Below are 24,382 nucleotides of genomic sequence, written 5' to 3'. Positions count from 1 at the left end.
TGAATATTCGCCCCAGTGGTAGCCATTAATTCGCGGGTTAAGTCGACAGCAGTTAGTCTAGGATTTAATTTACTTTTCCTTACAATTAGGTGAAGTCTTCCTTTTCCGGCCACAGTTTCCTTTTTTCTGGGGTGTGATGGATCCAGTCTCCCTGTATCGTTTTATGATCGAATTAACAGCAGCCAAACTGATGTGACATTCTGCAGCAATTTGCCTCTGTGTCATAGAAGACTGCTCTGCTAATGTTATAATTTTAGACCGTTTTCGTGGAGTTGTATCCATTTGTGAAGACGACAGAATGTATACAGGATTGCAGTATTAAGTCTTCAACACAACTGAAATGCTTATAAATACAAAACGACAGGCAAAATGTCACATATTATAAAAAAAAATAATGACAGACCTTCAACAATGGAATTACACGTACTACAGATGTCAATTAAAGCGGTATGAGCAGCTGTGAGGCCAACAATGACAGAAAATGTAAAAATATGTCGTGTTCGGATTAATTTACACGCTACTGTAGTAACACCAGGTGGTTAGCATTGATGCCAGTACTTGGAAGAGTTCTTGCAATTTTTTAATGACTGAGGTCATATTTTCTTAGTGAGGAAAAATGTCCAATGATAATGCAAAATTTTTGAAAACCAAGTGGCGAAAATTATCTTTCTTTTCTGCACAACCGAGCCACAACTTTCCACCAAGCAGTTCTCCAGGTAGAAGGTGAGTTAACAACAGGTGTTGAAGTAGCCATGGCACTTTCCGAGTTGAAAGTAAATATGACTGAGAAAAAGGAGAACAATTTTATCCCAGATGTTGTAAAATGTGCTTTACGTGAATTACAAGATGAAGGTAAGGTGAAAGTAGAGGATTTCCAAAAAATTGCAAATAGTTTCTATGATTCATGTATTCATTACTTAAAAGTCTGGACTGACAGATTTGAAGTATATAAGAAATTTGTATGGATCTTGCTTAACAATGTCTTAAAATGGAATGATGTTGCAATATGTATACCTACAATTTAAAATGTATCTGAAGAATCAAATGTTGATGATAATGCCATTTTCAATGAATTTGTTCATGTTAAGCAATTTGCTACTGCAGACAAAATCACTCAATAGCATAATGATGGAAAAGAAGCCCATCTGAGATGGCTAGAAATGCTTCAGTATTTCTCTTTTAAAAAATTGTCATTTTTCTAAGGTTGCAGAATTTGAGTTACCACTGCCAGGTACTAATGCATCTGTAGAGAAGAGTTTTTGCAAGCATGAACAAAATATGGACACCAGAAAAAACACAATTTAAAGTTGAAACACTGAAAGCACTGTTGCAATCTAAAATACGGTTGCTTTGAGTTTTTCAATTACTTGAAGCAAAATGAGAAACTTTTGAAGAAAATCCATTCTTCAAAAATATGTCTTGTAACTATATAACATGAAGTAAAATGTATGTTATTTTTGTAGTAAATAATAATGTTATATGTTGTGTATTCAGTATTGTAATAATTTTGCCGTATGTTTATAATAAATAGATAAATGGTATAGTTTTCCTATTTGCTTTAACATAGGCCAAATAATAATACTGTGTAGCATGATTTCCTATGAATTGAAACTAAATAGCGTTTCTTGTCGACTTTTGTGTGATAATTACGAAAATGTACTTAGTTTTTGCCCATCATATAAGAATATACCACAATTCGCAATTTTATTTTTTCTAAAGTGACGCGGGAACTGAATTTTCAAACTTCATTTCTTGACAGATTTTCTTAAAATTCTGACTGTCAGTTAACAGCATTAACAGTAATAATATTACCAAATTTGAATGTAATCGGACTAATAGTTAAGTTATTATTATTTTTTAACATTTTTATATGTAATAATGCACCTGTCAGATAATACCTTGAGCTGGATGGACTCCTAACTAAGGGACCGCCAACAGTGTGTTTCACTTGATAATCAGTTCTCCCAATGGCGATACACAAAGGCGGGAGTGCCGCAGGGCTCCGTATTAGGACCACTACTCTTCTCTATCTACATCAATGATGTATCAAAGAACTTACAGTATTGCCGATATCACCTCTATGCCGACGACCTACAACTTTACATACATTCCAGACCCAATACGATCAATGAATCGATTGACAAGTTGAATTCTGACCTAGCCACTGTCTCCAAATACTTTTACAGTGAGATATTTAGTATAACTGATTTTATTGAATTGTAATATTTTTTAGGGAGATTGTAGACCCTATCCCTGCCATGTTAATTTTACCTACTTCAGGCATATTTTTGTCAGAAACTATCACACAGTCATAAAACTTTGCACATTTATTGTTTGGATCTTTCTGAATCTTTGTTTATTTTTAAAGTGTGTTCGTACAAAAATTAATATTTGTAATTATTTTTTTGACAATTTTTTTTGCTGCAATTTTAAAGTAATTTCATATATATGTTTCTGTAAGTTATTACTAGGCTTCGAGACTTCGGATCCAATAGAGCAGTTCAGTAGGAAATCCGCATAACTGCGTACCGGTACTGAGTATAGTGTTAAAGCATACAGTGGGTGGAGGTACTGTAGAATGAATGCCAACAAATACACAAATAAATAGAATGCTACGAGTTGCAGTTCAGTGAATCTGCTGTGTTTATCTAAGGACAGTAGTATCAGTGGCGGCCAAAGGCCATTCTGTCAAGTGGGGCACAACCTTAATGATGAACCCTGAAAATTAAAAACATATAAAACCAATTTATGTGCACTAACCTTTCCAATTTTTGTAGATGAGCTCCATTTTTCGGTTCTTTCTGCGAGCAAAAACCTCTATAACTCTATTGTTGAAGTTCGGAATAGAATGTACCATCTTTCTCTCAATTGAGAGCACTGCTACGCCCAGAGGAAAGTTAAATGGAATTCTAAGTGTAATTCACAGAAATGTGCTGATTCTCACTCGTTCGTACTCACAGATCACGCAACTGCCTGCCTTCTTACTACCGCAGCGCTAGACTTGGCGAAACTCAGTTGAAAACTGTAGTGTGCACTGAAGGCGGCAAAACGCCCGCCAAGATTCTCTGTTGTCAGTGACAAAGCTTTTTGAGAACTACCAACTTCATGTATTGTAATGTAAACTTTCTTTTTTTGGATACGATGGAAGCATAAAAGTTTACAGGGAGCATTAACAACATAACTGTGACAAATCAATATATATATACATACACATGTGATTTATACAATGAGTCGAGCTTCTAAATTAGTAAACTTACATTTAACGTTTTTCATGTCAAGTTTAGCTGTAAAATGTCGTCTGCTATACAGCAAGTATCAACACCCCTAAAAATGGCACGCAGCTAATTGGACTGTTCCTAAACTAAAGAGGCTTGGTGGGCATGGCAAATACAGTGCCCAAAGCACACGGTCTGAGGCAAAGAGCTCCGCCTTCCTACAACTCGCACCCCCATCCCTTCCTCGTCCATCGCTGGGCACGAGAAGAGAGAGCCCATTTTATTACCTGTTCAGAAAACTTGGGTTTCGTAGATACTACAGATTCTGAAAACATTAGTAGCAATGAAAATGTGAAACTCTTTAAGTTATTATTTCGTAATGCAATTAAATTGTATTATAATATAGTTATAATACGATAATAAAAAACATTGGGAGGGCACGTGCCCATGTGCCCCTTAATAAAAGCCGCCCCTGGTAGGTATGTACTATTCACTATCTTGAAGTTCGTGTGACAAGGGAGTAAAGTATGTCAAAAGGGAAGGGTTGTAAAACAAACCACTTTGTTCAAGAATTTGGGATTATTTTACAGTAAATGGACACACTGTTATATGTAAATTATGTGATGTAAACATCAGGGGAGACAAACGCTGATGTATAAAGACCCATTGAGAGACAAAAAAACACATTTTACACCTGCAAGTTTTCTCTAAGAGGAAGGAATAATTGTCATCCAGTTCAAATAGAATGTCAAATAAACGATCTCAGTTTTTCTTTGACCTGTGTCAAATGATGGTATCTGAAAACATACCATTTAATAAAGTCAACAATACACAATTCAATTTAGATGTTTAAAGTAAAAAAGAAAAAAAAGAAAAATTGATTTAAAAATGTTTATGGTAGAAAATTGTGAAAAGGAGCAGATAAATAAGTTTTAAAGTTTTAATGGTTATCATGATTGGTTTAAACATGCACTAAAACCAGACGTAAGTGCAAGTTTGAACCAATAAATGACTGAGATTTGCGATAAATTAATTAGTTTAGGAAATTGTAGGCCTATATTTATTATGTATAACTACTTTTTGTATACAGATCATTGTTTTTAAATTATTAAGTTTGTAGGTACTTTTGTGAACTAATATCAATAAATCTATCTATAACGGTACACAATTCAAGGCATTCATAGAAAAGTACACAAATAAAGTTCTCCCTTATGATACAACATTACGACAAGTGTATCTGAAAAAAATGTTACAATGAACAATTATGTAGTATCCAAGAAGAAGTAGGAGACAACAAGGTATGGATTTCAATAGACGAAACTAGTGATTCTACCCACAGAAGTGTGACGAATGTTATTGTAGGGCTTCTCTTGACTGAAACATCGGGGAAGAAATTTCTACTAACAAATGAATAATTACATACAGTGAATTATGCCTTTATTGTTACTCTTTTTCATCAAGCCATGAACCTTTTATATCCTGGAGGATTCAAATGTGAAAATGTTATTTTGTTTGTTACCGATGCCGCTCTGTACATGGTAAAAGCAGCACGAGAAATAAAACAGCGTTTTTCCAGACTGATACATTTGATGTGTCTAGCCTATGGATGTCACCGGGTGGCTGAGGAGATACGAGCTTCCTTCCCTGATGTAGACAGTTTCATTTCAAACTGTAAGAAAATATTCTTAAAGGCTTCGTCAAGGGTTGCAAAATTCAAAGAACTAGGACCAAATCTTTCTCTACCTCCAGAGTCCATTGTTACTAGATGGGGTACATGGCTTAATGCTGCTATTTATTATGCCAAATACTCCCATACAATTCTGCAGATAATCAACACATTGAGTGACGACTGTTCTGCAATCAGAATATTTAAATTCCTGGATTTGAAGGTTCTCACGAATAATTTGGTTTTCATACAAACCCATTTTCAAACAGTGTCTGAAACTATTACACGGTTAGAAAAGTCAAATTAGTTGAGGAAATGACACAGAGAATTAATGAGACACCAAGTACACTGGTTACTGAATGTGTCTCTTAGACAGTCCTGATGTTACATTGCAATTCGGTACTGTAACTGCACTTCTTAAAGACGACCAATAGGATAAATGAAGAAATTAAAATTGCTACATGTATATTTCCACCATGAAGACTGTGTATAATGAAGCACAAATGCTTATAAAAGTCAGGAGAATAAATGCTTTTCACATTCTTTTGACATTGTCATTGTGTAATGTATATTTACTTTCAGAATGTACATATGTGTGTGTTGCCCCATACTACCATACTCTACTCTAAACAGCAACGTTGTTACCTCGACACACCTCTACCTTTCACTACCTGCAGCGAGTCAACAACCTATAGTACATGCACAGTAAACTTATTGTATCAGGTCCCAAGTCTCGAAATCTAGTTATTAGATTAATGTGGATATGAATTAAATAGTTCATGTTCTCACCACTGCCACAGGTCTGACCTGTGTTTGACACTGGTATAATTTTTCCATCCCTTAATAATAATAATAATAATAATAATAATAATAATAATAATACTAATAATAATAATGATAATGATAATAATAATAATGACAATAATAATAATAACAATAACAATAATAGTTTTATTTTGCCTGGCAGAGTTAAGGTCATAAAGCATTCTCTTCCACTCAACAAGGTTTGAATAATATACATGCAATACATAATTATGTAACAGAATACAAAACCACACAAAATAAGATACCTTAGAGATTACATAAAATATAATAGAAAATTATAAATAGTCAAGATCAGTTATACAATATAAAGAGAATATAAAATAAAGTAGAAAATTACATATGATCAAAATCAGTTACATAGTATAAGAAGAATACATACAATTTATAAGACATAATCTGCTCGAGATAAACTCGATGTGGGTTACAAGACATAAAAAGTTGAATAGCAAAAACGTACTATATAGCATAGAGATACAAACGATTAAGTAAAATATCAAGATAATAAAAATAAAAGAAGGAAGAAAAAGGAAGAGTGAGGAGAAAAAAATAATAACTTGGTCATGTAAAGCAAATTGTTCAGAAACTTCCGCAAGAGTCTAGTTCTGTTCAATAAAAACATTTCTAAGTAGAGTGCACTTAAAAGATTTTAGACTCCGACTACTCCTGATTTCCTGTGATAAGGAATTCCAGGAACTGGCTGTGTGTATTGTGAAGGCAGCAGAGTAGAGAGATGTTTGATGATATGGTATTGATAGAACAAGGCTATACTGAAAACATGTATCATAGTTGTGGTGGAATGCTAAAAGTGTGAAGTGAGGAACTGGGTAAATAGGTGTGGAATTATTTAGAATCTGATACACCAAACAGAGTGAATGGACTGAACGTCTCTCTCGTAAACGAAGCCAAGATAACTGTAAGAAATACTCAGAGACATGACCATAGCAATGGCTATTAAAAATGAAACAGACACAAGCATTATGAACACGCTGAAGCCTCAATGACAATTCACACTAAGGTCACTATACAAAACGCCACAATAGTCAAAGTAAGGCATCACCAGAGTCTGTATCAAGATCTGTTTCAGTTTAGAAGGAAAGAAGTTTTTCAGTCTTTTCAGTGATTGTAAGATTGAGAAAGTTTTTTTACAGACAAATTTTACCTGTGCATTCCAGCTGAGGTTCGAGCCAAAATGGAAACCTACGTTTTTAACGGTAGTACTGAATGGTATTATAGTATAGTAATAAGCTGCCACTCCCTGATTTTTGTACTTGAAGTAAATGCAGACGGATGTGCAGGTGTCTGTTCCTATCTCAGGTATATTTATGACTGTTTAAGCAGAGATAGGACTTCCCATTGGGAGAGGAAAGAATGGCCTAAGAGACATTTAAACCAGGAATGAAGAACATTATTCTAGAGCCATTACTTGGCCCCACCAAAGTTTTGTTGCCACCCTTACATATTAAATTAGGTCTTATGAAGCAATTGTAAGAGCTTTGGACAAAAATAGACTGTGTTTTAAATACCTGTGTGATTAATTTCCCTCTCTCAGTTATAAAGTCAAGACTGGAATTTTTGTAGGCCCCTAGATATGTAAATTAATGTTATACAATTATTTTGACCCTGTTATGTGTGATTCAGAAAAGAATGCTTGGGATAGCTTCAAAATGGTTGTAAATAATTTCTTAGGCAACCATAAAGACCCCAATTACAAGGAAATGGTTGAAACTATCTTAGATACTTCAGAACTTTGGGTTGCAATATGAGTGTTGAAGTTCATTTTCTATATTCCCACCTCAATTATTTTCCCGAGAACTTAGGCGCTTTCAGTGAGGAAAATGGTGAGAGTTTTCATCAGGACATCAAAGACATGAAAACTAGATACCAAGGAAAGAGGAGTGTGAGTATGATGGCTGATTACTGCTGGATGCTTAAGAGAGACAATTCTTCAGAAGCGCCTTCCAAGAAGTCAAGGAAACGGAAATTTCAAGTGGAGTGAGATGCACATATGGTCACGGTAAAGTTACATGAGTGTAAATATTACCTATGCCACTAGTTTTGTTATTCAGTTAATAGTTCTAATTTTGTCACAAAATCTGATTTCCACTTATTTAACAAACATGAACGATATTTGCCTGTAAAAACATTGTTTTTAGATTTTTTTTTTTGTGATTTGTGAAAAATTCTGATGTGATGGGGCTATTTGGAGGTCAGTTTCGAATTCAGCAAAAAAAAAAAAAAAAAAAAAAAAAATTGTTACAAATCAGTTATTAGATCAAAATCATCAGAAAAAAAGTATTAAAATGCCGCACGGTGTAATTAAAAAAAGTCATTTGATAAGTGTCCCATTTTCAGCTTGAGAAAATATGGTCACATTATCTTGTGGCTCTTTTTCACAGTTGATGTCGTCATATCATTGTTCACAAGCTTTGCTTTTTTCCAACAGCTTTGAATTGTTTTTTCCTCACACCCACCCAGCTGCTAGAAATCATCTCACACGCTTGTTTCATATCAATTTTGAATCGATTTTCCACTTTCCATTCCAGGTTTGTAGTAGGTAACCTTTTCAATCAATCAATGTTATATGATATTTTCCTTTAAGGTTCTCAATGATCCCTATATCCAACGGTTAAATTACTGAAGTGCAATTAGGTGGGAAATAACACAACTCAAAATTGTCAAGTTTTGGTGTATTGTTGTGAGCACTGCAGTTATCCACAAACATCACTATCTTCCGGTTTTCTTTCTTCATTCTTCTGTCTAGCAACAGAAGTCACTTGCTGAATATTAAGGCTGTCATCCAGGCCCACTTATTCACCTTGTAATTAACTGAAACCAAATAAAAATAGAACAATTGAGATGTTAGAATAACTTTTTAAAATTAATAAAAATGCTGTAAAAAATAAAAAATAAAATAATTCACTTGGATTTTCATTTTTCCTTACCTGGCAAGATCATCATATTCTTAAAGCATCCAGGTCTTGCTGATCTGTTGATGACTAGTGGAGTTAGCTTTTCAGTTCCTGTAGCATTTGTGCAGAGCAGGATTTTAAGACTCATCTTTCATTGCTTTTCTCCCTTGCATTTTTCACCCTTATAAGACATTGTTTTTTCTGGCATCATTTCGAAAAACAATCCAGTTTCGTCGGCATTAAAGATGTCTTCAGGACTATAATTTTCGAGGACGATTTTCATTTGACTTTCGCGCCACGAATCAGCTTCACCAATGGGAGCAGACTTCTCTTCCCCAGCCACTACTTTGTAGACAATGTCCTTGAAGCACTGTAACCAGCCATTGCTAGTTTTGAAGTTTGAATCGCCGAGTAGACTGGCAAAATGAAGGGCTTTTTGGCAGATCATAGGACAGCCTATAGGAACACTTTGAGCCCTCATTTCAATAAGTCGTTTTATTGTAGCACTGTCCACATCATCTGAAACTGCTGTCTTCAGTCGTTTTCGTGATGGATCAAATTTGCTGCTCGTAACACTTTCCTTGATTTCTTTCCTTTTTTAAAGAAAAGTAGCCAATGTAGATTGTGAAAATCCGTACTTTTTTTTGTGAAACTGCTGTCTGTTTCAATCCTTCATCCAAATCTTTAAATGCAGCCAATTTAGTTTCCAAACTTATTGATTTCCGTTTAGCAGAAGCATTGCCATGCCTACTTACTCCCACCTCATTACCTGTACACTGGAAAATAAATAGGAAGACTGGTTATTCAAGGATTTTGGCCCTTGGCCTTGCTTGTTTGGCTAGTGAGCGAGATGTGTGTTGCGTCATAAGAAAGAAAAATTTGATCACAAATGTGTATAAGAGGGAAGAAGAAGAATGAAAACAATATCTATGCTTGTAAATGGGGGATACACCATGTCAAGAAAATATAAGTCATCATGACATTGTTTAGTCAACACACATAGTGGTTAGTAATGGGACATGTGGAAGAATGTTGTGTTCTTAAGACAGAGTGTACTACGACATGATAAGAAGGAAATGTTAGGTGTTATGACTGCGACCTGACCTGTGCAACTCAGCTCGACAGTAGTGATGAGTAACTCGCTCATAGTCTATCTACTTTGTGCAAGGGCCAAAATCCCTGAATCAAGCTTGTACACATCCATCCCTTCATAGAAATTCCCATTCTCGAGTGAACCTGCTACTGTCCTCAAGACCAAGCTGCAGTTTTACGAAAAACCTTGAAGTTAAAAATACATATTACTGTTACAGGATGTTTCTAAAATTGCTTCATCACTATAGTGAGGAAAAAATGTTATGTTTTATTTAAGGATGCTTGCAACTTCAGAGGTTATATCAGCATTGCCAGATGTGCCGGAATTTTGTCCTGCAGGAGTTCTTTTACATGCCAGTAAATCTACTGACATAAGCCTGTCGCATTTAAGCACACTTAAATGCCATCGACCTGGCCCGGGATGCTATAGGAGGAATATTTAACGTTCTTGATATAGGAAATTTGCCAGGACCATAGAAAAATATCGTTTAATGCGGGTTTATCACTATATTGATCTTCATTGTACGGAGGTTTGACTGTATAAATCATACTCTGATGTGTAATGTAAATTACACATCTAAATATCTTAGTTTTATGATTAATTAATTAAAGTAGCAAGAACCAGTTCTCACATAAACAATGAACATTGGGAACCATTGCTATGAATACTATACACAGAAAGTGGGATAAAACTGAGGTCTAATACTGAACAAAATTTATATAAGGAAGAAGTTTGTATGTAACAATATACAGTACATATGACGGCACTTTATAAGTAAAAAAAAATAAATTATATCGGAAGTAACAAGATTATCTTCCTTCTCAAGTTAATAAATCCTGACATAAACTGTATAACTTCGAAATACTAAAATGTCTCACAATTTACATAGAGAGAACTTACGGTACACTATCATAGAATGTCATATTATTTTGGCATTAAAAATTGTTTCCTTTATGATAAGCATAGTTACAATATGGATTCCTGCAATATTAATCTTGCAATATACATTTTACTGTGAAGTTAGAACACCAATAATTTATCTCCTCAATTTGTGATTTTTTAAACATTCTTACCTATAAATTATAAAACCTCTCCCCTGTCCCCCCCCCCCAATTTTTCATTTCCTAAATGTTTATTTCTGAGATTCCTTTCATCAGGAGAGTCAGTTATGAAAGAAGCGGGAATGTCACTGAAAATAAGCTTCTTTGAAAGCAATTACAAAAAGCTTTGATACGAGATTTTTTTTTTACTGAATTGGAAGAAACAATTTAAATCTCCTTCAAAGTGTATGCTAATATTTTTTTCCACCCAGACCTCTGCTATATGGGAGAGTTGCTGCAGTTTCTTCAATATCATACAGTTCCAGTATGTGAGGAATTTCTTCAATTAAATGCAATATTGAACTATTTCACAACAGAATTACGGTATTGTTTATACATCTTGATGACACAACTTTTAATATTATATCACTTTAAAGATTATGTATTATATATCTTTCGAGTGTTAAATATTACAGTACCTGGTTAACTAGTTTCAGCCTGTTACAGGCCAGCTTCAGAACTGGTTGGTGCTGGTCTTGGCACCTTTTGTTTGTGTATCCTGTGGGGGTGTGTTTTTGTAGTGTAATGTGGAGTAAAAAGTGTGTATGTTCTGAAATTGTGTTGTGTATTGAGAATTTCATTTGGACATGTTTTTATGGCTGTGATGTGTTCTTTGTAACATGTTTGAAATGATCTGCCTGTCTGTCCTATGTAAAAGTTGTTGCAGGTGTTGCATTTGAGATTGTATACGCCTGTGTGGATGTATTTGTTTGTGTTTTGAGATGCTTTTGTAGAGTATTATTTGTTCTGTATGCGATGTTGTAATTTAATTTCTTGAATGAGGTGCAATCTTGTGTGTGTTTTTATTTTCGTATGTTAGTGTGATGTACTTTTAATGTTCTTGTGTTTGTGTTGTATTCTCATGTTTTTGTGATTATGTTTTGTCTTTCTTATTATGTTGTCTATTATGTTAGGGTTGTATCCGTTTTCTTGTGCTATGTGTTTGATTGTGTTTAGCTCTTCTTTGTAGTCTTTCTGGCTCATTAGTATGTTGGGTAGTCTGTGTACCATTGTTCAGAATGCAGCTTGTTTGTGTTGTGTTGGGTGATTGGATGTGTTGTGTATGTGTTGTTGTTTTTGTTGCTGTGGGGTTTCTGTAGATTTTGAATGTGTATTTGTTGTCGACTTTTGTTACTGTGATGTCTAGAAAATTTATGGATTTGTTGCTTTCAATTTCAATGGAATCACCCATTTCCAGCATACTAGCAGAAATATTTCTACACAACACAGAACAGACATACATACTAAACAAAGACAACAACAAATACGCAGGCATCATGTACTGACATAGATACGCAGACGACATACTAATACTATACAAAGGAAACAAAAGACAGATTCAAAACCTACATTAACACATAAAGAAAATACACCCAAACCTACACTACACATTAGAAATTGAAAGCAACAAATCCATAAATTTTCTAGACATTACAATAACAAAAGTCGACAACAAACACACATTCAAAATCTACAGAAAACAAACAACAACAACAAAACACATACAATCACCCAACACAACACAAACAAGCTGCATTCTGAACAATGGTACCTACACAGATTACTCAACATACCGGTACCAATGAACCAACATGACTACAAAGAAGACCTAAACACAATCAAAAACAAAGCACAAGAAAACGGATACAACCCTAACATAATGGACAACATAGTAAGAAAGACAAAACATAATCACAAAAAACGTAAGAATACAATACAAACACAAGAAAACAAATATACATCACACTAACATACGAAAACAAAAGCACACACAAGTTTGCAACCTCATTCAAGAAATTAAATTACGACATCGAATACAGGACAAATAATACTTTACAAAAGCATCTCAACACACAAACAACACAAACAAACAAATACAACCACACTGGCATATACAAACTCAAATGCAACACCTGCAACAACTTTTACATAGGACAGACAGGCAGATCATTTCAAACACATTACAAAGAACACATCACAGCCACAAAAAAACTACAAGAACTTCCACATATGCAGAACACATCACAAATGTTAACCACACCTACAGAGACCAACACAGACATGGAAATTCTACGTACTGTATTCAACAGAAAAGCCAGAAACTAAACACACTAGCACAATACGAAATATATAGACACACAAAAACACATCCAAATGAAATTCTCAACACATAACTCAATTTCAGAACACATACACTCTTTGACTCCACATTACACTACAGAAACACACCTCCCATAGGAAACACAAACGAAAGGCGCCAATACCAATACTAACCAGTTCTGAAGATGTCCCATAACAGGTTGGAACTAGTTAACCAGATACCGGTACTGTAATATTTAACACGCAAAGATATATAATACATAATCCGAAGAATTATTGAGTAATTTTTGTAAATAAAATTCAAGAATCTTCGGAATATGTATTATATGACTTTTTTGTGTTAAATTCTATCGTACCTAGTTTACATGTTTCGACCTATTATGGGTCATCCTCAGAACTGGTCGTTGTTGGTCTTGGTGCCTCTTGTTTTGTTTCCTGTGAGGGTGTGTTTGTCTGGTGTAATGTGGAGTCAAAGAGTGTGTGTTCTGAAATTGAGTTGTGTATTGAAAATTTCATTGGGGTGTGTTTTTGTGTGTCTGTATATTTCATATTGTTCTAGTGTGTTTAGTTTCTGGATTTTTGGTTGGGTGTGTAGTATTTCCATGTCTGTTGATGTCTCTGTAGGTGTGGTTAGCATTTGTGATGTGTTCTGCATATGTGGAGGTGTTTTGTAATTTTTTATGGCTGTGATGTAACATGTTTGAAATGATCTGCCTGTCTGTTCTATGTAGAAATTGTTGCAGGTGTTACATTTGAGTTTGTATACGCCTGTGTGGTTGAGATGTTTTTGTAGAGTGTTATTTGTTCTGTATGCGATTTTGTAATTTAATTTCTTGAATGAGGTTGCAATCTTGTGTGTGTTTTTGTTTTTGTATGTTAGTGTGATATTTTTTTTTGTGCTCTTGTGCTTGTGTTGTATTCTTATGTTTTTTGTGATTATGTTACGTATTATGTTGTCTATTGTGTTAGGGTTGTATCCCTTTTCTTGTGCTTTGTATTTGATTGTGTTTAGCTCTTCGTTGTAATCCTGTTGGTTCATTGGTATGTTGAGTAGTCTGTGTACCATTGTTCGGAATGCAGCTTGTTTGTGTTGTGTTGGGTGGTTGGAGGTGTTGTGTATGTGTGTTGTTTTTCTGTATACTTTGAATGTGTGTTTGTTGTCTACTTTTGTTATTTTGATGTCTAGAAAATGTATGGATTTGTTGTTTTCGATTTCTAATGTGTAGTGTAACGTTGGGTGTATTTTGTTTATGTGTTGATGCACATTCAAAATATACAGAAAACCCAAACAACAATAACATACATACACAACACATCCAACCACCCAACACAACACAAACAAGCTGCATTCCAAACAATGGTACACAGACTACTCAACATACCAATGAACCAACAGGATTACAATGAAGAGCTAAACACAATCAAATACAGAGCACAAGAAAACAGATACAACCCTAACACAATAGACTACATAATACGTAAGACAAAACATAATCACAAAAAACATAAGAATACAACACAAGCACAAGAACACAAAAAATACGTCACACTAATATACGAAAACAAAAACACACACAAGATTGCAACCTCATTCAAGAAATTAAATTACAAAATTGCATACAGAACAAATAACACTCTACAAAAACATCTCAACCACACAGGTGTATACAAACTCAAATGTAACACAGCACAGCACAGCCATAACAAAATTACAAAACACCTACCTTCATATATGCAGAACACATCACAAATGCTAACCACACCTATAGAGACATCAACACAGACATGTAAATACTACACATTCAACCAAAAAGCCAGAAACTAAACACACTAAAAGAATATGAAATATACAGACACAAAAAAACACACCCCAATGAAATTCTCAATACACAACTCAATTTCAGAACACACACAATCTTTGACTCCACATTACACCAGTGGTGTATACTGATTAAAGGGTTTGGGCTACCACTGACCCTATTATTACACAAAATATATCTAACAATTACTTTAATTTTAATTACTATGGTAAAACTAATAATACAAAATTATTACATTATGTTATATTATAAACTTTTTCTTTTGTAATTTCCTTGGGCTACCGCCGGTAGCCCGCAAAATACGCCCCTGCATTACACCGCACAAACACACCCTCACAGGAAACATAACAAGAGGCACCAAGACAAACAACGACCAGTTCTGAGGATGACCCATAATAGGTCGAAACTTGTAAATCAGGTATGATAGAATTTAACACAAGAAAGTCATATAACAAGTAAAAATAAAAATAGAACTCCTTGGTTTTCAGAAGAAGTTAAAGGACTTGCAAAAGAAAAGAAATCGAGTTTTCTCAAATACCAACAATCAAGAACTCAACAGGACTATGATGCCTATGAAGAAATAAGGAATAAAGTAAATGCCAGAATTAGAGAAATTAAAGAAAATTATTGGGAATCGTATACAAGCGACTTACAGCATGATTTCTATGGAGCCCAGAAACAGATATGGAAAACAATTCGATGCCAGAAAAAATAAACCTAAGAATATGTTACTACTAAGAAAATTGATAAATCTGCATGGATACAGCATTTTCAAGAATTATATAGCCAAAATTATAACTTCGTACCTAACAAAGAAGATAATATTAAAATAGTAATTGAGACTAATAAAGAAGAAATAACGCAAATCATTAAAAAACTTAAAAATCGTAAATCGGCTGGACCCGATGAAATAATAAATGAAATGTTAAAATATGTGGCACAGAATTGATTTCCGAAATAACACTTTTAATGCAGCAGATTTTTCAGTATAATCAAATACCAGAAGAATGGAAGTTAGGAATCATCATACCTATGTTTAAAAAAGGAGATAGACAGAAATCACAAAACTATAGAGGTATAACGTTATTGAATATATGTTTAAAACTAACAACCAAAATAATAAGTCAGAAATTAACTGAAATTATCACGTTAAGTGAAGAACAACAAGGATATCGCAGAAGTCGTTCCTGTACAGATGCAATTTTGATTATTGCAGAAAAAGCACTTGAATATAATAAACCTGCATTTTATTGTTTTATAGATCTAAATAAGGCATTTGATAATGTACAATTACATATCATTTTAGAAATTTTAGATAAACTAAATGTACCTAATGGATTGATTTTATTAATACAAGAAATACATAGGAAATAAGGCAAAGATTAAAATAGATGGAACATTTACACAAGAAATTACATGAAATAAAGGCATCAGACAAGGAGACTCACTCAGTCCACTACTTTTTAATATTTTAATAGATTTTATCATACAAGAAGTAAGAGACAAGCAGAGATACTTAATGAATACAGGAGAAATAAATCTAGTTACTTATGCAGATGATGATGTTCTAATTGGCAATTCAGAAGATAACTTACAAATTTTATTACACAGTTTTTCACTTTGTCACAAATATGGAATGGGTATAAATGCATCAAAATGAAAGGTTTTAACAGTAAATAAATCTCTGTTAAGATGTAAACTGCAATTAAATCAACATATACTAGAGCAAGTTATGAGTTTTAACTACCTAGGAGCAAAGATAACAAGTGATGGATATTTAAAGGAAGAAGTGAGGGATCAAGTTAATAAAGCAGCAGCTGTTTCAGGATATCTCAATAATTACGTTTGGAAAAATAAATATTTAAGAAGAGAAACAAAAACCAGAATATATAAAACAGTGGTGAGGCCAATCATGACTTATGCTGTGGAAACTAGATCAGATACAACAAAAAAAAAAAAAAAACAAATTATGAATGTAACAGAAATGATAGTTTTAAGAAATATAACAGGTAAAACCAAATTGGATAGAATACGAAATACAGAAATTAGAGATATCTGCAATATTCAGCCTATTGAGGAGTGGACTGCTACAAGAAGGGAGGAATGGAACAAGCATGTTGAACGCATGCCACTGTATTGATTAGTAAGAAGAGTAAGAGATGGAGTGCCAAAAGGGAGAAGAAGCCCTGGAAGACCTAAAAAGAGATGGAGTGATTCCCTATCTGGTGGAACAGGCTGATAAGCCTAGAAGAAGAAGAAGAAGAAGAAGCAGAAGAAGAAGAAGAAAGGAATAAATTGCAATATAGCGAATGCCAGCAGGGGAAGTTATCCCCACCCACATGAAATGTGCATTTGACACAACACTCGCCTATCACGTAGAGTGTCTGGTGAGCTAGTAGGGGAAAAGTGGAACGGGTCGTGGGCAGAGCTTCTACGTTCGCTATATTGCGATTTGCCCGAAGAAAGTCATATAATACATAATCCGAAGTGATACAGTGTTAAAAGTTGTGTAATCAAGATGTATAATCAAGAATCTTATTGAAATGCTTCAAAAGGAAAAAGAGTTTTGTTTCAATTGAATATATGAAGTCAGGAAGATATACAAGACACATATAAATAATATTGTAAAAAGCTTCTGCATATTCGTACTTACTTACATATTTAACAACGTGTAAATCATCTGAAACTATGAAAAAGAATAAAGAAAGACTAGGAACACTGTATGGTACTTTAAAGAACAATGTTACATTACTTCTAAAAAATCACACAGGATACCTCAGGTAATTTTCCCATTGCTATTTTGGCAAACAAGACGAAAATGCTGTGAAGTTCAGGGATACAAACTGCTTATTTTGAAGGATGTGACCAAGAAAAGAATATTATCACTTAGTTGCTATTTTTGAACTACAAATGCTGGAGTTAGTGAGGTATTAAGAATTGAGAACAGAATGAAACACCTAAGTAATCGAAGATCTCTCAGTAACTTCTTTTTGTCCTTCATAAATTAAAAAAAGATCTACTGGTAGTTAAAACCTGATGGCTTCCGCTAGAGTCTGACCCATGTGCGCACACACACTGTCTTCTTCACGTGAATTCTATGTCCTGACTGTACAGTTCCTTCAGTGCTGTAAAGTTATGCACAGTTAAGATGAAACCAGATTTTGTCAGTATAAAGTACCAGGTGTGGGGCAAGTCTTATCACGTGCTCATTTTATAATATTCTGTAATAATTTGACCTTTCTGGTACATCTACTGGAAGATGCTATTAAATCACAGTCTTTCATATGTTTTTAATTTTAACATTTTTGTATAAAAGTGTGCAGTGGATTATGTGCTAATCTACATATTGATTTTGTCGGAATAACTCGTAATCAGTCTCCTATTGTGTTCAAATTTTTCAGCCAGGTCCTTTTACAGTTTCGTTTTTATTGAGAACTAATCACACTACTCGAAAGCTTTCCACTAACTTGTAAATAGTGTAATCATTGACATTATGCAGTTAGTATATTTTCTATGAAATCTTCTCCCTGTTGCAATCTTTCTTAAGGCGTCTACATGTTCTGTTCCTATAAATGATAACTAAGAGGAACTGATCTCTTACTGGTAGCAAGCCACCTAAAATGAAATGAATCATGCCTAGTGTATTGTTTAGAGCTTTTGTGATGTTTATCTTCAGTTATTGGGGGCACAGTGTGTGTACATATATCTTACAATATAAAAAGTAAAGATTACGTTCCTTGTACATATTCCGTGATGCCATCTTAATGCACTAATAAAACTCTAAAATGTCTGAGTAGAGTCAGAAAGATAGACTTCCTTGCTGTTATATACTGTGATATCTGTCGTTATATGTACATCAAGCAAGGTACTGATATTTTCTTAGTAAAGGAATGGGTGACTATATGAGCATGGAATTGGCAAACATTGAATTATTTATGAAGAATCAGGTTAAAGTTCCTATGTGGTTGGATGGCTTTACTAACAATGGAACATTGTATCTAAGAAGTCCTTAACATATTATGTTATTAAATAATTAAATGGCTTACAGTAATGTTCCTTATTCTTATTGCTGCACCTGGATGTTCATAATATAGTGCAGTCTCTCTGATAGACATCTTCGACCATAGATTCTCTAACTCAAAATATTCATTGAAGAATCATCTACTCTACAGTTTTGATCTCACTGACTTTATATTTTAGGAATATTATTTACCATTAGATAAGGTATGTCCCACGCTATTGTGTCGTGCAGTATACTTTTGGTCTGCAGGGGCAGAAATTCTTAGGCCCGGCCTGGCATGATCTGAACCATAGACAAATAAATGATCTGAACTAGACATGAAACTAGAGATTAGCTTATAATATTGTCATCTGAGCCCAACAGGGAACACGAAGACTAGCAGAAGAAGCAGAGGCCACAGAGGTCAGGAACAGCTGCCAGAGATTATCACTTCAGTCAAAGCATAAGAAAGAGTAATTTTCAAGTCTCCCAGGTAAAACAAATGATCTACGACACAGCAGAAGCATGATATATGCCATTACGAAATATGAAGTCGAACTAAGCAAAACTTACGATACTGGTATCTACTGTTCTGGATGAGTGCCTGATAGACATCTAATTGTGCATGCATTAAATATTCGTATTATTTTTTAATCAGTACATAATTCGCGAAAATTAAAATTATTTGCGTTTCTTTGAGGCTCGAGCCCAGCTCAAACCCGGCAAGCATAAGTAAATTTCAATTCAAGTCCAGCTGGGCCTAGGCCTACAGGCTAGTCCTGAGCCTGTGTCGAACTCTATAGTCTACAGCATCATGCCTAGATTTTGATTACTAATCTGCACTGGTTCGGATCTTCATGGAGGAAGAAATTTTCTCATGAAATTATGACCAGTGTCTGGTACAGGTGTCCACACACACCCTGATGAATTTGGGAAGGTATGGTAGGTAGAGAACACCTGGTTCTCTAAACCAGCTGTAATGGTTGGGGGTTCATCATGCTAACCACACAAAACACCGTACTGGTTGAATATGGCTCAGCTCTGCTGAGAGATTATTATTTATTTATTTGTTTGTTTAATCTGGCGGAGTTAAGGCCAGCAAGCCTTCTCTACCACAACACCAGAATACAAATAGACATATACAAGAGAGATGTGGGATCAGCAGTTGGCAGGCTTGGCCCTCTATGGCCAGTAGCTCCCAGCTATATTGAAAACTGTCATAAATGTTATGTTTTATTTAACGACGCTCGCAACTGTCGAGGTTATATTAATGTCGCTGGTGTGCTGGAATTTTGTCCCACAGGAGTTCTTTCACATGCCAGTAAATCTACTTACATGAGCCTGTCGCATTTAAGCACACTTAAATGCCATCGACCTGGTCCAGGATCGAACCCGCAACCTTGGGCATTGAAGGCACTACACCACCTGCACCAACCAGGCCGACACCTATATTGAATATGTTAGTGTCCTGCAATATCTTGATCTTATGAAAATGTAATAAAATGTTTCTGTCTTAAAGCAGTTTTCTCTCAACTTTACAGCATGTTCAACATTGATCTTCTTATTAAATGCAAAATTAACATTGAAGATATATAAAACCATTAATCACCTGCTTATCAATCAAGTTCAAGAAAATTATAAATTTTCATGACACTGCAAAGACAATACTTATGCTGCTTCACATTTAAGAGTACAGGTACACAAAAATGCTAGTAGGGTACCCATAATTTTCCTATAAAAGATGTTTATTGGAAAACTTAATGAATTATGTTTTTGCAATGCTTGAAGAGTGAGATGCCGATGTAAAAATAAATTTCAACTTTCGTTTTCGTTTAACCTAAAACCATCAGGTTTGTTGAAATCTTGAAACACATCAATGCTCACTTTATTTCTAAATTTATTACGAAAGTGCCTTAAACAACATGAAAAATGATTTGTGCCTCCAGACTGACATTCTTTGTGACATTTTTTTTCTATTCTGTGCAATCCACTTGCCTGCCAGCCTACTCATAGATTATTTTGTTATTTAGAGGTGGTGAAGGTATGCAACGAAAGAAACATTCTTGGAAAATTAAAAAGTTGGAATTTTATTGCCACTATAGTTCAATTGATCTGTACCAAACATTTTAATCGTCAAGAACACACACTTGCAGAAGTCAACGTGAATGAGAAACAGGCAAAAAAATTTTACCTGGAATCTTCTATTAGTGATAAGGCTCTTTCAAGTACAGTTACCCTTAAAAGGAATGAGACGACTCCTGGTCATCGGAAGTTAAATTTCTACAGTGCGGTTCACTCGATATCGGCGTAACAATAAGTACCATGACAAATACAAGAATTGTTACAAGGACCACAACAAGGACAACGACCAGAATAAGGATCATGAAGAAGATAGCCATTTAAGGCCACGATTTCACAACATAGCTCGAGCCACAAAATATCAATGCTTCTCTGTACCGAATGGCAAATTCCTGCTATGGGATCTACATTCTGGACTGTTGCTGTCATTGTCTTGTCTTGGTAGCTCATAGAGTAGTGTGTCGGTTCCACTATATAATCGAAACGTCTCGTGTTCGATCCCCGGTAAAACTCTTTTTTTATTGAGGTGTAATTAATTTCTTCAGAGTTCCTCGACTGTCTAATTTGTCGAAAAATATGGAATAATTTATGCCCAATTTCTGGGTCTTACAAGTGGGCTGAACCTCGTCAAAAAGATAAATCTTACTTGGAAGTTAAAAGTTTTCTTCTTCAAACAAAAATCATAAGAAACAAAAAGAGACCTGTTAACTTAAAATCTTGTCCACATGCCATCAGCTTCTATTACAGCTTTAAGTCAATCTGGCATGGATGTCACGAGATTGTGGAATAAGTTCTGATCCCCAGCGAGATCTTCCCAGGTGTCAACAACTTGATTCCACAATTTGTCTCGATGTCGAGGGCGTCAGTGGGCATAGGTGTCTATTCTTCTCTTTTTCAATTCCACCCATAAATTTTCGATGAAATTCAAATCAGGTGACTTCGGAGGCCAATGAATGATTTCGATCTTGGGTCTCCCTTGAAATCATCTTTGAATGCTTGCGACATAGTGCACAGGGTGATTATCCTGCTGGAACAGCAATGTTCCTTCGGGAAAACGTTCTCAGACGGACGGAAGGAATATATTTTCCAGAACATGCTCGTAAGTTCCTGCATTAAACCGGCCATCGATGCGTTCTATAACGCTAGGTCCATCGTAAGACATCCACCCCCAACACGATATGCTAGAGCGCCCCGATCTTTCACGTCGGTGCACATAGCGCTGATCATGTCAGAGACCATCCTCATGAGACATGGACTGGACCTTCGTAATCACTCGAAATGATTGTTTCGTCTGAGAAAATTACATTTCTCCAATCGAAATCCACTCGATTGGTAGTGAAGGCAAGATGGTCGACAGCTTGTGCTTCCCCCAATATTTCCATTTGTGCAGCCCTCCGGCTCCCAATATCGCAGTTCCTCAACCTGCAGATCACAGTCTGTAAAGAACCGGGAAAGTCAGATGCTGCTCTTATTTCGTTAGCAGTCCGAAAGGGGTCCTGTCGAACTCTCTCAAATAAGAGAGCATCTTCTTCCAATGAAGAAATCCGCGGACGCCAGGAATAGGGCGATTTTCGACCTCCCCTGAATTTTGGTAACGATGAACCCATCTCGCGGCTGTACTTCCAGGAACACGGAACAAACGGCCAGCAGGTCTAGCCCCATATCCAGCCTCAACTAGAGCTATAACTCGCTGTCTCATGTCACGTCGGTTCGCCATTACGATGAGAAATGAGGGATGACGATAATACTTTAGTGTAGACAATGACTATTTAACGTGATATAGAATTATTGAAATAAGGGGCATCTTGCACAGTAAGAGTTAATAAATCAACTCTAACTTAAATATTTAAATAACAGGATATAACAGGAAGTCCAATTGTTTCGAAACTAATCAAATTAAATCTAATTACATTAAGTAAACAAACCCCAAGTTATGACACCACATTGCTACAGCTAAATTGTAGGTTATTAACATAAGCATTGAATAGGTCCTTACTTAAGCGTTGGACGACAAAACCAAACATCGAAAGTTCGAATCTTGCCGAGGAATGTAACTTCTTGCTTTTTATAATGTAAATCAGACTTATAACTACAATCATTCATATTTATTACATTATTTATTAATATTTATAGCCAACATTGAATTTGTAAAGAAAAGACTTTAGAAGTCTCATATGGAATTTGTGATCTGTAGGGACATAAACATAGATTATCTCTCGGAACTTTTCCATAAAAGTAAATTAAATTCACTCCTTGAAACTGAAAACCTTAGTCGTAGAGTAATTTTCCCACCAGCATACAAACTGAAGTAGCACAGCTATTGATAAAAGTTTTGTACACAGAATTAGACTGAATTTCTATTCCGACAGAATCTATAATCAATGACTTGTCTGAACATGATAAATAAATCCTAAGTGTTTCCAATGTCACTGAACAATTTCAAAACATTAATTAAAAAACTAAAAAAGGGTCGTAAATGCTGTATCTAATGATTATTTACATTTATGTCTACAAAATGAATCTTGGAAAAACGTATATGATACTGGTACTACTGATATTAAGAGTAAATGTATTGTATTCTTCACTTAATTTCAGAATCACTTCAGTGGATGTTATCCACTCAATGTTGTGAAAAAATTCAAAAGTAACAAAATGTAAATAACGCAGGGACTTAAAAATCTCATGTAGTGATGCTTATGATTAGGTTTTCTTCGGAGCGGTTGTTTGCGCGCTTTCAATCGGAGACCTCCAGTTATCTCCGATTGATGCCGCGCAGGTTGTGTATGTGCTGTGGCGCAGACATACTCTTTCCGCTGAGCATTCCTTTAATCGGATCAGGTAGTGATTCGAGTCCGCTGACGTCCGCGTATCTTTTAAAATAAGTTCTAATTTGTTGTTGTTTAATCTCTCTTTTATGTTAATCTCTCTCTTTCTTTGGCTCTTTTTTTTTGTGTTGCTTAAATGCTACGTTATCTGACAGATTTTTTTTTCTAGTTTTGAAATTCATAATATATGTGGAAAGCCGTATTAATTTTATGTCATTGATCAAATTAATAACATTCAATCTAACTGCAAAACTAACGCAGAAGTAAAGCTTTTCAGTGTAAACATTTAGGGCCATATTCATAGACATTCTTAGTGCTGGCTTTCGGTGGATGATCAGCGAACTAACGTTTTTCGTATTCATAAAACAGTGTTAGCTATATGATATGATATGAATCCTGTTTAGCACACTCGTAGCGCGGGCTAGCGAAATGTCTATGAATACCACCCTAATACTTCAATTCTCCTAAAAACTCTGGTTTAATTGCAAACAGGGTTTGTCAATTATTATTCTAATCGGTTTAGTTAACGTAAAATATATTAAGGGAGCTTCAGAATGAAACAAAAGAAATGTGGGCTATCAATGGGATAAATTTTACTGTCCAACATAATTTATTCAGATTCTTCACCGGACAGGATTGTGATTATTGTGTTAAAGGGTGTCAGTATTTGAACTGCCCTCTTCTAAAACGCACCACTCTTGCTCTGTAATAAAAATATAAGTGGGTATCAACTTAAGGATAATTGTAATA

At 35.0% G+C, this 24,382-nt stretch overlaps 1 protein-coding gene across 20 annotated transcripts in view; it reads right to left on the bottom strand.

Moving 5' to 3' along the window:
- Positions 1–5,812: 5,812 nt before the first annotated feature.
- The window catches only part of Alas (5-aminolevulinate synthase), a 440,304-nt gene continuing 421,734 nt past the window's right edge, over positions 5,813–24,382 (bottom strand). For 19 of the 20 annotated variants that reach the window (XM_069838039.1, XM_069838041.1, XM_069838053.1 and 16 more), the window contains 2 exons: positions 8,649–9,391; positions 5,813–8,532 (listed from right to left, as the gene is read on the bottom strand). The gene's annotated coding sequence lies outside the window, so the exon portion shown is untranslated. Of the gene's footprint in view, positions 8,533–8,648; positions 24,336–24,382 lie in introns of all 20 variants that reach the window. The other variant, XM_069838034.1, reaches the window with a different exon arrangement.

The sequence above is a fragment of the Periplaneta americana genome, chromosome 10, assembly GCF_040183065.1.
Source record: "Periplaneta americana isolate PAMFEO1 chromosome 10, P.americana_PAMFEO1_priV1, whole genome shotgun sequence".
Taxonomy (NCBI): Eukaryota; Metazoa; Arthropoda; class Insecta; order Blattodea; family Blattidae; genus Periplaneta; species Periplaneta americana.
Note: the sequence above shows the minus strand (reverse complement) of the source record. Positions and strands in the feature narration are given on the sequence as shown.